Genomic DNA, 13,426 nt, shown 5'->3' on the forward strand with positions numbered 1-13,426 from the left:
ACAGAGGACAACCATTTAATTATTTTTCACTTTTAAAAACTTATTAGACCTGCATGCAACATCTAGTACTAGAGTCAGAGGACCATATCAACAAGCTTATGTCAAAGGCAAAGTATTTCATATACCCCATAGATAAAATCACTATCCTGCAATTTTTTTTCTATTCATGAAAGTTTCCTGCAGAACCAAAATTAATTTGTTTTAAAATGCAATCAATACATGTTAAAAGATGAACAAACCCAAAGTGAAATGAAGGGTTATTGGAAGAATAAATGATAGGGTCTTGGACTCTTGCTATCAGATCCATGCAGCAGGCAGCAAAAATAATGAGACTATTTTGTCCTAATAATAAATTAATAACTCCTAATCATGCTCACTTCTGCTTGGTTTTCCCTCTCTGAGCAAAGTCAGCACATGGTTCTCCACACTAATGGAGAGCAGCATTAACATCCCTAATACAGAATAGATGACCATCCCTTTGGGAGTTTTCTTGCAGTCACAGCAGTTTCCAAGCCTCAGAGAATGATTAAAAAAAAAAGAAGAAGTAAAGAAAAAAAGAAAGAAAGAAGGGGTAAACACTAGCTATGGGAAAGTAATTTAAACTTTTTTCCAGCAACTTTAATTTCTGAGCTCCAAAGACCCTTTCAATTTCTTATTTTCATTCCCTTAATTGAACACACATTTATTGAACCTTTGTTTGCAAAGTAGTGATAAATGCTATGAGGTATACTACTGCAGAGGATAACACAGGAGGCAAACTACAGGAACTGAATAATTATCCCCAAACTTTCAATTCTATAACATCATGGAGAATGTCTGTTTCATTCACCAGCCTATATAACATCCAGCAGAGTGCCTACCACATTGGTGGTGCCTAATAAAGATTTGGTGAGTGAATGAATAAATTAGAAACAATGTCAGAAGGGACTGAGAAAGTCTGGATAACTCAGACAAGGGTCAGGTGCTTAGTCACATGCTACTCACCCACCTGAAGGCTTTAAGAAATAAGTAATAAAGAAAGCAATTACATATTTAAATAAGGCTCAAACATGCCCTTGATGGTGAATTGAGGGTAATGTAGCTGGCAATCTGATATTAACGTACGTGTGGGTGAGAAGGACATTTACAGAGTCCCTTCCTTGCCATCGCCGGGGAAAGGTCCTAGCATATGCCTCAGACAGGGCTGCTATTTGATTCAGAGGTAGTCTCCTGAAAGTGATCGGGAAAGAAAATTTAGGCTAATATGCATGCACACCGGTAAATTATTACTACCAAAATTATCATGCCTGCATCCTCTTAGAGAATTTAATCCTAATATCTTTGCATTAATTTTCACAAATTGGTTCCAGATTTAACAATTTTCACAGTGGTTAGTTTTTCCCCCGGTGATCGCAGGAATGACTGGGAGGTTTCACTTAGGTAGTTTGAGACACGTGACTCTAAGGTTTTGCTATTTGTACAGTCGAAAGGATTTCAAATTGGTGGACCCCATCTAACTTCCTACTTGTATTTCTTCTCAATAGATTATGGATAATATTTTTATATCCGTGCCTCCTCTGATTTTTCTCTTATTTTCACTGCTGTAACTTAGAATGTCCATCTTTCTATGTAATTCTTAGGGGCTTTTCTGAAGCTTCACTAAATTTACACTATAAATGGATGCTTAGAAGGCAGCTGTAGGCTGCTATGGTGGTACACATTTAATCAGCATGTCTGTCTCTTAGATCATCATTATAACAAGTGCACTGCATGAATTATCCATTAATCTTACCTGGGATCAGAATGTTTAGAGCAGAGTTACTGTGAAGTGAAATCACATCAGCTGTTTACTATTAGTCTTTTTATTGAGGTATTCAGAAGAGTTGGAAGTTTTTATTTTTGTCTTTTTTAAAAATAACTTTGAAAAGAACTCACTTGGAGAGTAAACTAGTAGTATCCTGTTGGCACAGATTATGCTTATTTTAGAACACTACATCTAAAGAAGTATTTTGCAATACATTGAAAATTAAATGATTCACTATGCCATATTTTACAGTTTTTAGTTTAATGCTTTTTGAACGCTTATTTATGGTTAACTGAAGTAGACCATACATAAAACGTATACTTGCTTAACACATAACTTCAGAAGCTACACCTAACTATCCCTAATTTTATTGCCTAAATACATATTTTAAAATATATAGTTCATATACATGTATCTCATTTGCCCCTTTTCAAATAGCTATCCAGCTCAGGGTCAAAGGAAAAAACCTAAAGGCGAAGAGTACATACAAACTCAGGAAGCTTTCTGAGAAACAAATCCACCTTAATTACAGAAGAGGAATATAATAAAATTGAAAAAAAATGATAGCTGATATGTAGTGAGTACTTACACTATTTTTAGTGTTTTATATGGATTATTCCTTTAAACTTTACAATGATACTTAGTGGTAGGTACTTCTATCATCCTTATTACAACTCAAAAATGATTCCTGGAGTATGGATCATGTACTCTCAACTGCACAGACCTCTCATCTCTAATGATTATTTCTTCCATTGTCCTTCAGCAACCCACTTCTCTGGTTATACACCTGAGGTTTTCATCACCAATCACCTTAGAAGATTCAAATTCAAGTGTTTCACTTTTTGACTGCCATCTCTAATTCTTTTATTTAATTTTTATTTATTTATTTTTAATTTTTTCTTAATATTTTATTTATTTTTGAAAGAGAGAGAGAAAGAGAGAGACAGAGAGAGAAAACGAGTGGGGGAGGGGCAGAGAGAGAGAGGGAGACACAGAATCCGAAGCAGGCTCCAGGCTCTGAGCTGTCAGCACAGAGCCCGACGCGGGGCTTGAACTCACGAACTGTGAGATCATGACCTGAGCCAAGTCGGATGCTTAACCAACAGAGCCACCCAGGTGCCCCAATTTTTATTCATTTTTAATGCTTATATTTTATTAAATTTTTATTTATCTTTGAGAGAGAAAGAGAGGAAGAGTCCGAGCGGGGGAGGGGCAGAGAGAGAAGGAGACACAGAATCTGAAGCAGACTCTAGGCTCTGAGCTGTCAGCACAGAGTCCCACGCAGGGCTCGACCTTACCGACCATGAGATCATGACCTCAGCCAAAGTCAGACGCTCAACCGACTGAGCCACCCAGGCACCACTTCAATGTTTATTTTTTGAGAGAGAGAGAGAGAGACAGAGCATGATTGGGGGTGGGGGGGCAGAGAGAGAGAGAGAGACAGGGAATCTGAAGGCTTCAGACTCTGAGTTGTCAGCACAGAGCCTGATGTGGGGCTTGAATCCATGAACTGTGAGATCATGACCTGAGTTAAAGTCAGATGTTTAACCAACTGAGCCACTCAGGCGCCCCTACCATCTCTAATTCTAACTCACTCCCGTTTCATAATTAAGTCCGCAATAGAACAGTCTGGAGATGAGTATATCCTTTGCAAGGCTAATGCACAAATTCACAAAGTGTTTCATATTTTTATATTCGTAGCTCAGATAATTTAATATTGGAATTGTATAACTTTTTCCAAATTGATATATAGATTTACTGCAATTATAATCAAAATACCAAATAGTTACTTTATTTTTTTGAGGAACGGGAAAGCAAATATTAAATTTGTGTAAAATACAAAGGGTAAAAAATATCCAAGATATCTTTAAGATAAAGATCAAGGTTATAATGTTTGCTCTACAAATATCAAGAAAAATTATGAAAATACCATAATTATGAGGGTTCCTGGAGGGGAGGTGGTTGGGAGCATGGGCTAAATGGGTGATAGGCATTAAGGAGGGCACTTGTTTTGATGAGCGCTGGGTGTTATATGTAAGTGACGAATCACTAAATTCTACTCGTGAAAGTAATATTATACTCTATGTTAACTAACTAGAATTTAAACAAAAACTTGAAGCATTAAACAAAACAAAACAAAACAAAACAAAAACAAGAGGGGCACCTGGGTGGCTCAGTCGGTTAAGCAGGTAAGCATCCAACTTTGGCTCGGGTCATGATCTCTGGGTTCCTGAGTTCTAGCCCCCTTTTGGGCTGTGTGATGACAGCTCAAAGCCTGGAGCCTGCTTTGGATTCTGTATCCCCCTCTCTCTTTGCCCCTCCCCCACTTATACTCTGTCTCTCTCTCTCAAAAATAAATAAACAGTAAAAAAAAAATTTAATTTAAAAAAATAAGAAAAAAAAAGACACCAAAATTAAAAACAAGTAGTATTAGTGAATAGACAGATAAACATAGGAATGGAATAGATCAGAAGCTCAGAAATGGACCTACAAATACTAAAATTTGATTTTTAGCAATGGAAGTTCTATGAAACACTGAGGGAAATAGTCTTTTCAAAAAATATTGTTGCAAAAACTTTATATTGATAAGTAAAACACAAAATTAAATGAACCCCTACCTCACCTAATGGGCGCGTGCGTACGCGCACGGGCACACACACACACACACACACACACACATACTCAATTCCAGGTGAATGATGGACCTAAATGTGAAAAACACCAAATAAAATTCTATAATATTATATAGTAGTCTCTCGATACAATCTTTAGGACTTTGGGAATATCGAGTGGTTTATGAAGCAACATGCAAAAGAATTAGGCAAAAATAGAAAGATTGGTAAGTGGACTACATTAAGAACTTATGTTCATCAAAAAATAGATTTTGAAGAGTAAAAAATTATTCTACAGATAGGAAATATTTACAATACAATAACCAATGAAATCTCATATTCAGAATATGTTAAAAATTCTTAAAATGCAACAATAAAAAGACAAAATGGGAAAATGGGCAAAAATTAAAAAAAAACATTTCAAAAGACGTTCAATCTCACTAGCAATCAGGGATATAAATGCAACCTACAATCATAAAACATAACTCATCAATGATTAGAAGGCAAAATCCAGTAGTACAATAATGCTAAGTGTTGGTAAGGACAGAGATTTTCACGACTTGCTTGTCAGAGCATAAACCGTGAAGAGCGCTTCAGAAAACAATTGGCCATACCTAGGAGATCTGAAAGACAGACATATGACACAGGCTATGTCATACCTAGCCATAAACCCCATAGAGAGGCTTCCTTATGCTTATTAGGATACATGCACTTGAAGGGTCATGGTGTGTAGTTCAAAACTTCAAACAACCCAAGTGTCCACCAATGGTAAAGTAAATAAACAAATTATGGTATATCTATATGATAGAATACTAAAGAGCAATGATAAACTAAAGATGTATAAAAAATTAGTGGATTAAAAACATATTAAAAGAAAGAAGCCAACATAGCTAAGAAAAGTACTGTATGATTTCATTGTATAAAAGTCAAAAATGACAAAATTAATATCTTTTTACTGATGTGTACTTAGGTAGTAAAACTCTAAAGTAGATTTGGGATAGTTAATGGAAGAAGAGGGGGTGGGTATGATTAGGAAGGCCTGTGTAGGAGGCTTCTGGGGACCTGCTATGTTCCAATGTCTTGATCTGAGCAGGGATGACTAGGGGTTTGTCCTCCATCAATTCGTTAAGTTAGGCATGTAAATGACACATGTTTTCTTATCTCTGTGACATATTAATAAAAAATAAGATGTAGCTGTATTAAAACAGTTATGGAAGCAAATACCACATTTTAATGTTTATAGACAACTCTTTGAAAAAAGGGTTGAAAGAGTAAGAAAGATGAGAGAGGAAGTGTCCCAAGACTGATAAGATTTGAACATAGTTACAAATCAAGGAAAGTAAAAAATATAAAGTTATGAGCAAGGTAAAAAGACGAAGAGAATTGCATCTTGGACCTAGAGAGGATGAGAGAAGACTGGGTCAGTCAGGGTGCCGATGGATACAGATAGCATGTCCAAAAGGGTTCACTTGAAAGAGATGGGCTATCTACAGGGGAGTGAACAAGATTAAAGAAACAAGGATTGGTGAGGCATCCAGGGACCTGTAACAGCACAGATGCCTTATGACCCCTTGGTCTGAGGGGACAGGGGAGAACATGAACATTTTAGCCAAGTCCAAGTGAGAGCTCAAGTTAAGAGGGGTTACCCTCTGGGCCACAGTCCATATGCAACCCCTGTTGCAGTAAAGCAGGAAAAGGGCATGGGCCAAAGACAGTAGTGGGGAAATCTCGAATCTTCTTCCTCTCACCCTCTGATTTCCTTCTACTTGCCATTGTCCAAGCACCACAGAAACCCACAGGGCATGAGTGGCTGAGTGACGCAGTCTGAAAAGGCCGGTCTTTTGCAACTCAGAACAGAACAGAGAAAGGCAGAGAAATCATGTAGGGATGGGGAGGGGCAAATGTAGAAGAATCAGCACAGGACTGTTATTAACAGAAAAAGCTTGATTTAGAAAAGACATCCCTCCTTAGGCCAGAGAACTGTAGAAACTCATGGGTGATAATTCAGAGACAATGTTGGTAAAAGGGAAAGATAGGAGAACTCTTATCTGGTGACCTTACTCTGAATAAAGTCAACTCAGGAGTTGTTTGCCAGGGGAGGAGAAAAACAGAGGTAGATCAGGCCATTTGAGAAGATTAGAGGAAATTTGCATTCACTGTGGTAGGAAATTAAGTAGGAAGTCAATTAGGTATGGGTAAAGAACTGCTGAGTTGCACTGAAGGCAACTGAATTTTTCATATAATGACAGTTTCTCTATTTCAGTGTTTAAACAAATATTAATCAAAACCGCTTATACAGAAGTGAAAATAAGTTTTCTTAACTGTTTCTAAGACAAAAAAAGTTTTGAGGGCAGAAACTGTGGTTTTATTCATACCTGCTCACACACCTCTCTCTTCCCTCACTCTCATTACAGATATCAAACACATGTGCATGTCTGCGTGTACACACACACACACACACACACACACACACACAAACCTAACACAATATACTTATATAGATTGGCACTTGAGATTTTAATAATCAGGAAAGGTAATTCTTACCTTAATGTATTATAATTAACTTAATACAAAAATACATATAAAGAGTGTTGGTTGGTTAAATCCTGGGTTTTAGTCCTAGTTCCACTATGTAATTTTGGTAAGTGCTATGGTCTGAATGCTTGTACCTGTCCCCCAACTCCTAATTCATATGTTGAAATACTAATATCCAATGCGATGATATTAGTAGTTGGGACCTTTGGGAGATGCCTAAACCATGAGTGTGGAGCCATCATGAATGGGATTAATTACTTTAAAAAGTGGCTACATAGAGACCTCTAGCTCCTTCCACACTATGAGGAAACAGAATGAAGGTGACAGTTATGAAGCAGGAAGAGGGTACTCTTGAGAAGGTGACTATGCTAGTGCCTTGATCTTGGTCTTCCCAGCTTCCAGAACTGTCAGCAATAAATTTCTGTGGTTTGTAAGCCACGCAGTAGGTGGTATTTTGTTATAGCAGCCGCAATGGACTAAAACAGTAAGTCAGGGATACATTTTCTTCAAGCTTGAAGCCAGTATGCATTTACTTTTATGAAGCCATTATAGGTAAGACTTTATGAAATATGGTTTCTGCAGTTGATTGTTTTTATGAAAACCAGAAGTATATATGCCAAAATATGTCAAAGAGATTGGGAAAATTTGATTGATATATGCATATGTATTTTCTTTGTCTTTCTTCATCTGTTTTCTGTCTTTAACAATAAATTTGGTATTAAAGTTAAACCAAGAAAGTATTTATCTACTAATCACCTGGTATAATCAAATTTTTCTAATCTGTTATTACAGAATGTTTAGATTTTCTTTAAAAGGAAAATGATTTAGAAGAGACAATGTTGACTGTGTCTCCTGCAGTAATTGGTAATCATTCCCAAATTGTCAACCAATGTATACCTGAAGTATGCTTAGCCTAGCCTCTACTGGGTAACAGTGAAAACATCAGGTCAAATTAGGCATACAGTATTTACTCAGGAGGTAAAGATGAGCAGGAATTTTTTTCGATTTCAGATATCCTAACACCAGGAATATGGCAGTAGTTGAAATGGATATTAGTCACATATTACTATTAATGTTGTACCCATAGGAATATCTTTCAAGACACTCAGAAGGCTGTGCGGCACTATATACTCACTGGAAATTGGGAGATGACATTAAGATGAGAGAGATGATCACAGGCTGTATTCTTACAGAGGAGATTCTTTATCCAGAGTTCAAGTGTATATTGTGCAAACCTTCCCTGTGGGACAGCTATGTTCAAGGCAAGATGTCAGGCACCAAGGAGAGTGCCAGCAGGAGGAACAGAGGTGGGAGTGTAGGAAAACCCCTACTCCATGACCTGTTATATTCAGAAATAATTCACTGCCTTAGGTAATTACAGGGACAGAATCCACAGTTCTTTGAATCATCCAATTATTAATATACAGCAATGAAAGAGTAGATCATAATCAGTTATTAGACATTTCTATCAATAGCCTCAAGGTAGTGAAAACCAGAGTTGGATGTCCTTGAGACGCTAGCTGAGAAGTTTTTCCATTAAGGAATGATGTAAAGCAAGAATATTCTTCCAAATGAGATAGCTCTGAGAAGAAGATTAGTCTTTTTAACTATGTGCCATTTAAATACAGGGCATAGTGGTGGGGTTCCAAGGGACAGGGACCGGGCAGAAAGGCAAACAGCATACTCTAATTATAAGGCTATATTTACACCAGGTTTTGGAATATGGGAAAGCCATTTGAGAATAGGCAGACTTATTTCTTATTCAATCTACTACTAATTATAAGTGCAAAATGTAATATTTTGGCATGAGTGCCTTGGCATCAAAGTGTAAAGCTATTGGAATATATTTACAATCAATGTATGTATATGACAGAACTCTTCAATCAGCATCTTTATCTGCAAGCCTGATTGAATAATGAGTAGGTGGGGATCAGGAACAGGCAAAAAGTTATCTGTCATTTGCCAGTATTTTTGACAATAAAAGGTGCTAGCAGCATCAAAATGTCACGTATCCTCTTTTACTAATCTTAAGCAGGCTATTTGTCCATTCTTTATCTTGGTTTTCTCATCTAAAAATTGAAATAGTTGGGTTAAATTATCTCTAAGTTATCTTTAGTTCTAAAAGACTATGGAACAGTAATTGTTTAAGGTAAACAAAATATAACTGGATCCTGAGTATGATTCTTACAGTCCACTTTTTATGTGACCAACCATAATGGATAAAATATCTCTTCTGCCAAAGTGTGTTTCTTATTATTTTTAGCAATACTTTTAGCAGTTACCAAACCTCTACCAGACTAGAGCTTGAACTCTGTACAATGCAGTGTTGACTACTTAGTTGATGAATTAATAAGGTTTTTTTGTTTTTTTTTTTAATTTTTTTTTCAACGTTTATTTATTTTTGGGACAGAGAGAGACAGAGCATGAACGGGGGAGGGGCAGAGAGAGAGGGAGACACAGAATCGGAAACAGGCTCCAGGCTCTGAGCCATCAGCCCAGAGCCTGACGCGGGGCTCGAACTCACGGACCGCGAGATCGTGACCTGGCTGAAGTCGGACGCTTACCGACTGCGCCACCCAGGCGCCCCTTAATAAGGTTTTTTAAGTTTATTTTTATTTATTTTGAGAGAGAGAGATAAGAGAGCAAGCAGGGAAGTGGCAGAGAGAGAGGGAAACAAAATCCCAAGCAGGATCTTCACTGTCAGCACAGAGCCTGATGTGGGGTTCAAACCCGTGAACCATTAGATCATGACCTGAGCTGAAATCAAGAGTCCAACAACTTAACTGACTGAGCCACCCAAGAGCCCTTATGTATTAATAAGATTTTAAGCTATTTCATCATTGCAGTTTACCCAAGCTAGAGTCTTTTATCAGTATTTCTTTGAGTGGTTCTTCTTTAAAAAAAATTAATGTTTATTTGTTTTTGAAAGAGACAGAGAGAGTATGAGCGGGGGAGGGACAAAGAGAGAGGGAGACACAGAATCTGAAGCAGGCTGTGCTGACAGCTCAGAGCCCGATGCGGGACTCGAACTCACAAACTGCGAGATCATGACCTGAGCCAAAGTCAGAAGCTTAACCAACTGAGCCACCCAGGTGCTCCTGAGTGATTCTTAATATTTGCATATGCAGCGTATCATAAAGAATCCTGGCAAGTTCAAAACTACATCCATTGGTCAATGTTGAGAGCTCAGAACTTTTAGCACCTACATTCTTCCTTGTTAATTTTTGTTTTTATATCTTTACGATTGTAGCAAAATACACATAAAATTTACCATTTTAACCATTCTAAAATGTACAGTTCACTGGCATGAAGAATATTCACAATGTTTTTGCAACTATCACCATTAAATAATTCCAGAACTTTTTCACGATCACACATGGAAACCCAGTACTCATTAGCAGCTGCTCCCTAGTTCCTCCTTCCCTCAGCCCCTGCCAACCACTAATCTGTTTTCGGTTTCTATGTATTTGCCTATTATGGATATTTCCTGTATATGAGATCATATAATTTTTGGCCTTTTGTGTCTGGCTTCTTTCACTTAGCAAGTTTACAAGGTTCATCTATGTTATAGCAAGTTATCAATACTTTGTTCCTTTTTTGTGCCTGAATAATATTCCATTGCATGTATGTACCACATTTTGTTTACCCCTATATCAGTTGATGGACATTTGGGTTAGTTTCCATTCTTTTGACTACTGTGAATAATGCTGCTATGAACACTCATATGCAAGTTTTCAATTATTTTGAGTGAATGCAGTCGAATTGTTGAGTCACATGTCTAACTATGTTTAACCTACTGAGATACTGGCAAGCAAGAGCAGTGGTACCATTTTACATTCAGTATGTGTGTTTTTAAATATAATTCTCCAGGGGCACCTGGGTGGCTCAGTCAGTTTAGCCTCTGACTTCAGCTCAGGTCCTGATCTCATGGTTTGTAGGTTCGAGCCCCGCATGGGGCTCTGTGCTGACAGCTCAGAGCCTGGAGCCTGCTTCAGATTCCGTGTCCCCCTCTCTCTCTGCCCCTCCCCTGCTCACGCTCTCTCTGTCTCTCTCAAAAATAAACATTAAAAAAATTAAAAAAAATATATAATTCTCCAAACACCCCTGTAAAGTAGGTGAAGTTATTATGCTGATACGATGGCTGAGGGCTTGTGAAGTTAGGTAACTTACCCTAGGTCACCACCTATAATTTGTTGGTTACCTGACTAAACTTGGAGCTCATTAGCCACAAGGCTGAGTCTCTAAAAACACAGACAGGAAACATCTCTGATATACATGGTTTTTTTTTTCCCTCTGGGGATATGAAGACAACTTATAGCTTTATTTCGACATTTATTTTGTTGTTGTAAACTGAATTAAATAGTCCAGATCAAATTTTCTGTTTCCTCTTAGTTTGGGTTACTTCTTGTTACTAATTTTGGTACAGTTGAAACTTGTTTGGATTATATAGTGCACCTATTAATTCTTTCAATCTTTTGTATCAAACACTTATTTGACAACCTTGTAGCATAATAGCTGAATATTCACTGTTAAACTTTAATACAAATCCACACTCTTTGCTCTAAAGATTTTAACTAATTTGCTTAAGTTTTTAAACTAATTTTTACCTAAGAGTAGTTGTGGCCTATTTGTTTCTTTGCTGGAAAGGAGAACCTATCCATTTTAGAAGGAAGGAAATGTCATTGAAACTAAAATGCAGACATTAAGTTGAATGTTATCATTCTAGACTCCCAGGCATCAAGGTCACACTGTTGTATTAAGAGTATCTGCTGGCCATAATGAAGTACTCCATAGGAATTTCTCCTTATAGAATTCCAAAAGTCTCCAGGTATTACTTGTGGACACTTCTTTAATGTGTTTCCCAATTCTCTTTATATATGAACTTCAAACATTCTTAGGCACATTAAGGAATTGCCTTAATTCATTTGCAGGCAACACAGAGCTCATGAAAATACATCTAATATTGTTGGGAAGAATTCAGAGCTTGTCTTACTCCTTGTATAATACATAGGGCTAGTGTAGTTCTAGGAAGTTAGGGGAAATGATCACATTATATAATGATTTCTAGGGCATTGATTATTCCTATGAGAATTAATATGTAGAGAATTTCTTAAAGCCAGATATTAAGGAAGAATGGTTTCAGTAAAGTGAGGTGCAGAGAGTTGTATGAACATTATTGGCAAAAATACATATTTAGTATTTGAACAGGCAACACATTATTTTGGCTACTTATCTTGCAACCTATTTTAGTAGGTACTCAAAAAAATAACCAGGCACGATATAAGACCCTCCAGATACATTGCCTTATTTCATATGTACATAAGAGCCGTCATCATGAAATGTGCATACAATCATAAATATATGCATGCATTTATGTCATGACAGTGTCTCATATAAAATAAATAATATTAAGAAAACATCAACACATTCACAACTTATATGCTTTATTATTTTATGCATAAGTGAGTAGGTTGAAATGTGGTCCTTCTCTAGCTATGTGTAAGTTTAACTTGGTGCTGAATTTTCATAAAACCCTGATTTACACTATTCTAGATGAAAGCAATGCCTTCTTCAATTGTTTTAAGACAGGGGTTTGAAAAAGTGGTGGGGTATAATCTGAAGATGGAATAGCTATGATGTTGGATGACACATCATGCTGATAATATTTTTCTGAAAATATCACCTAGCTTTGTGAGATGCTCAATGTAACTGCAAAAATAAATAAGTAAGAAAGAAAGAAAGAAAGAAAGAAAGAAAGAAAGAAAGAAAGAAAGAGAGAAAGAAAAAAAGGCAAAGATTAGGGCACAGACACCAGATCTTACTTGAAACAGATATAGTACTATTTTGCTTCCTATGTGCATGGCATTCCATTTGAACTCCACATGGGATCTTTCTGTACCAAGTCTACATAATCAAGCCCATTGTTAGCCAATTTTAGAGGGAAATTAGTCCCATCCTATAAATGGATTATTCTGTTTGCTGCAGTATGTGTTGAAGTGCTAACATGCATTTTCTATTTTACTCTGTGTGATTCATTGGACATATTATGGGCTTGTTTACTACAGAGAATAAAAAGGTTACTTGTGAAGTTGGCTTTAGAAAAATCCAGGTGAGGACTGGTAATGAAAAGACTTAATTACATTTCTCAGTAATCCTCGCCCCACCAGGATCACATAAGCAGGGAAAGAGTACCAAAAATGAAATCTCTACAGACATCACACATACCAAGTGAGCTTACAGACCTCCTCAGAAATCCTAGTAGGTGGTGGTGAAATGTCTTTGAACGACACAGAGAAAGAAGGCTAAAATTTGGGTGCTAAAATTTTCAACAGGAATGCAACCACTAAATATTTCAGTTTTTTCAGCATGGACATTCTGGATATGCCTTTCTTTTTAATTTAACTATATAAATTGTCATTTGCTCTCAGAGATAATCATATTCAGTGGAATGGAAAAGGTAGAGAGTATTTTTTGAATAGTTTCAGTGCCATCTATT

Source organism: Puma concolor, chromosome B4 (genome assembly GCF_028749965.1).
Source record: "Puma concolor isolate L17-30 chromosome B4, mPumCon1.1.hap2, whole genome shotgun sequence".
Classification (NCBI taxonomy): domain Eukaryota; kingdom Metazoa; phylum Chordata; class Mammalia; order Carnivora; family Felidae; genus Puma; species Puma concolor.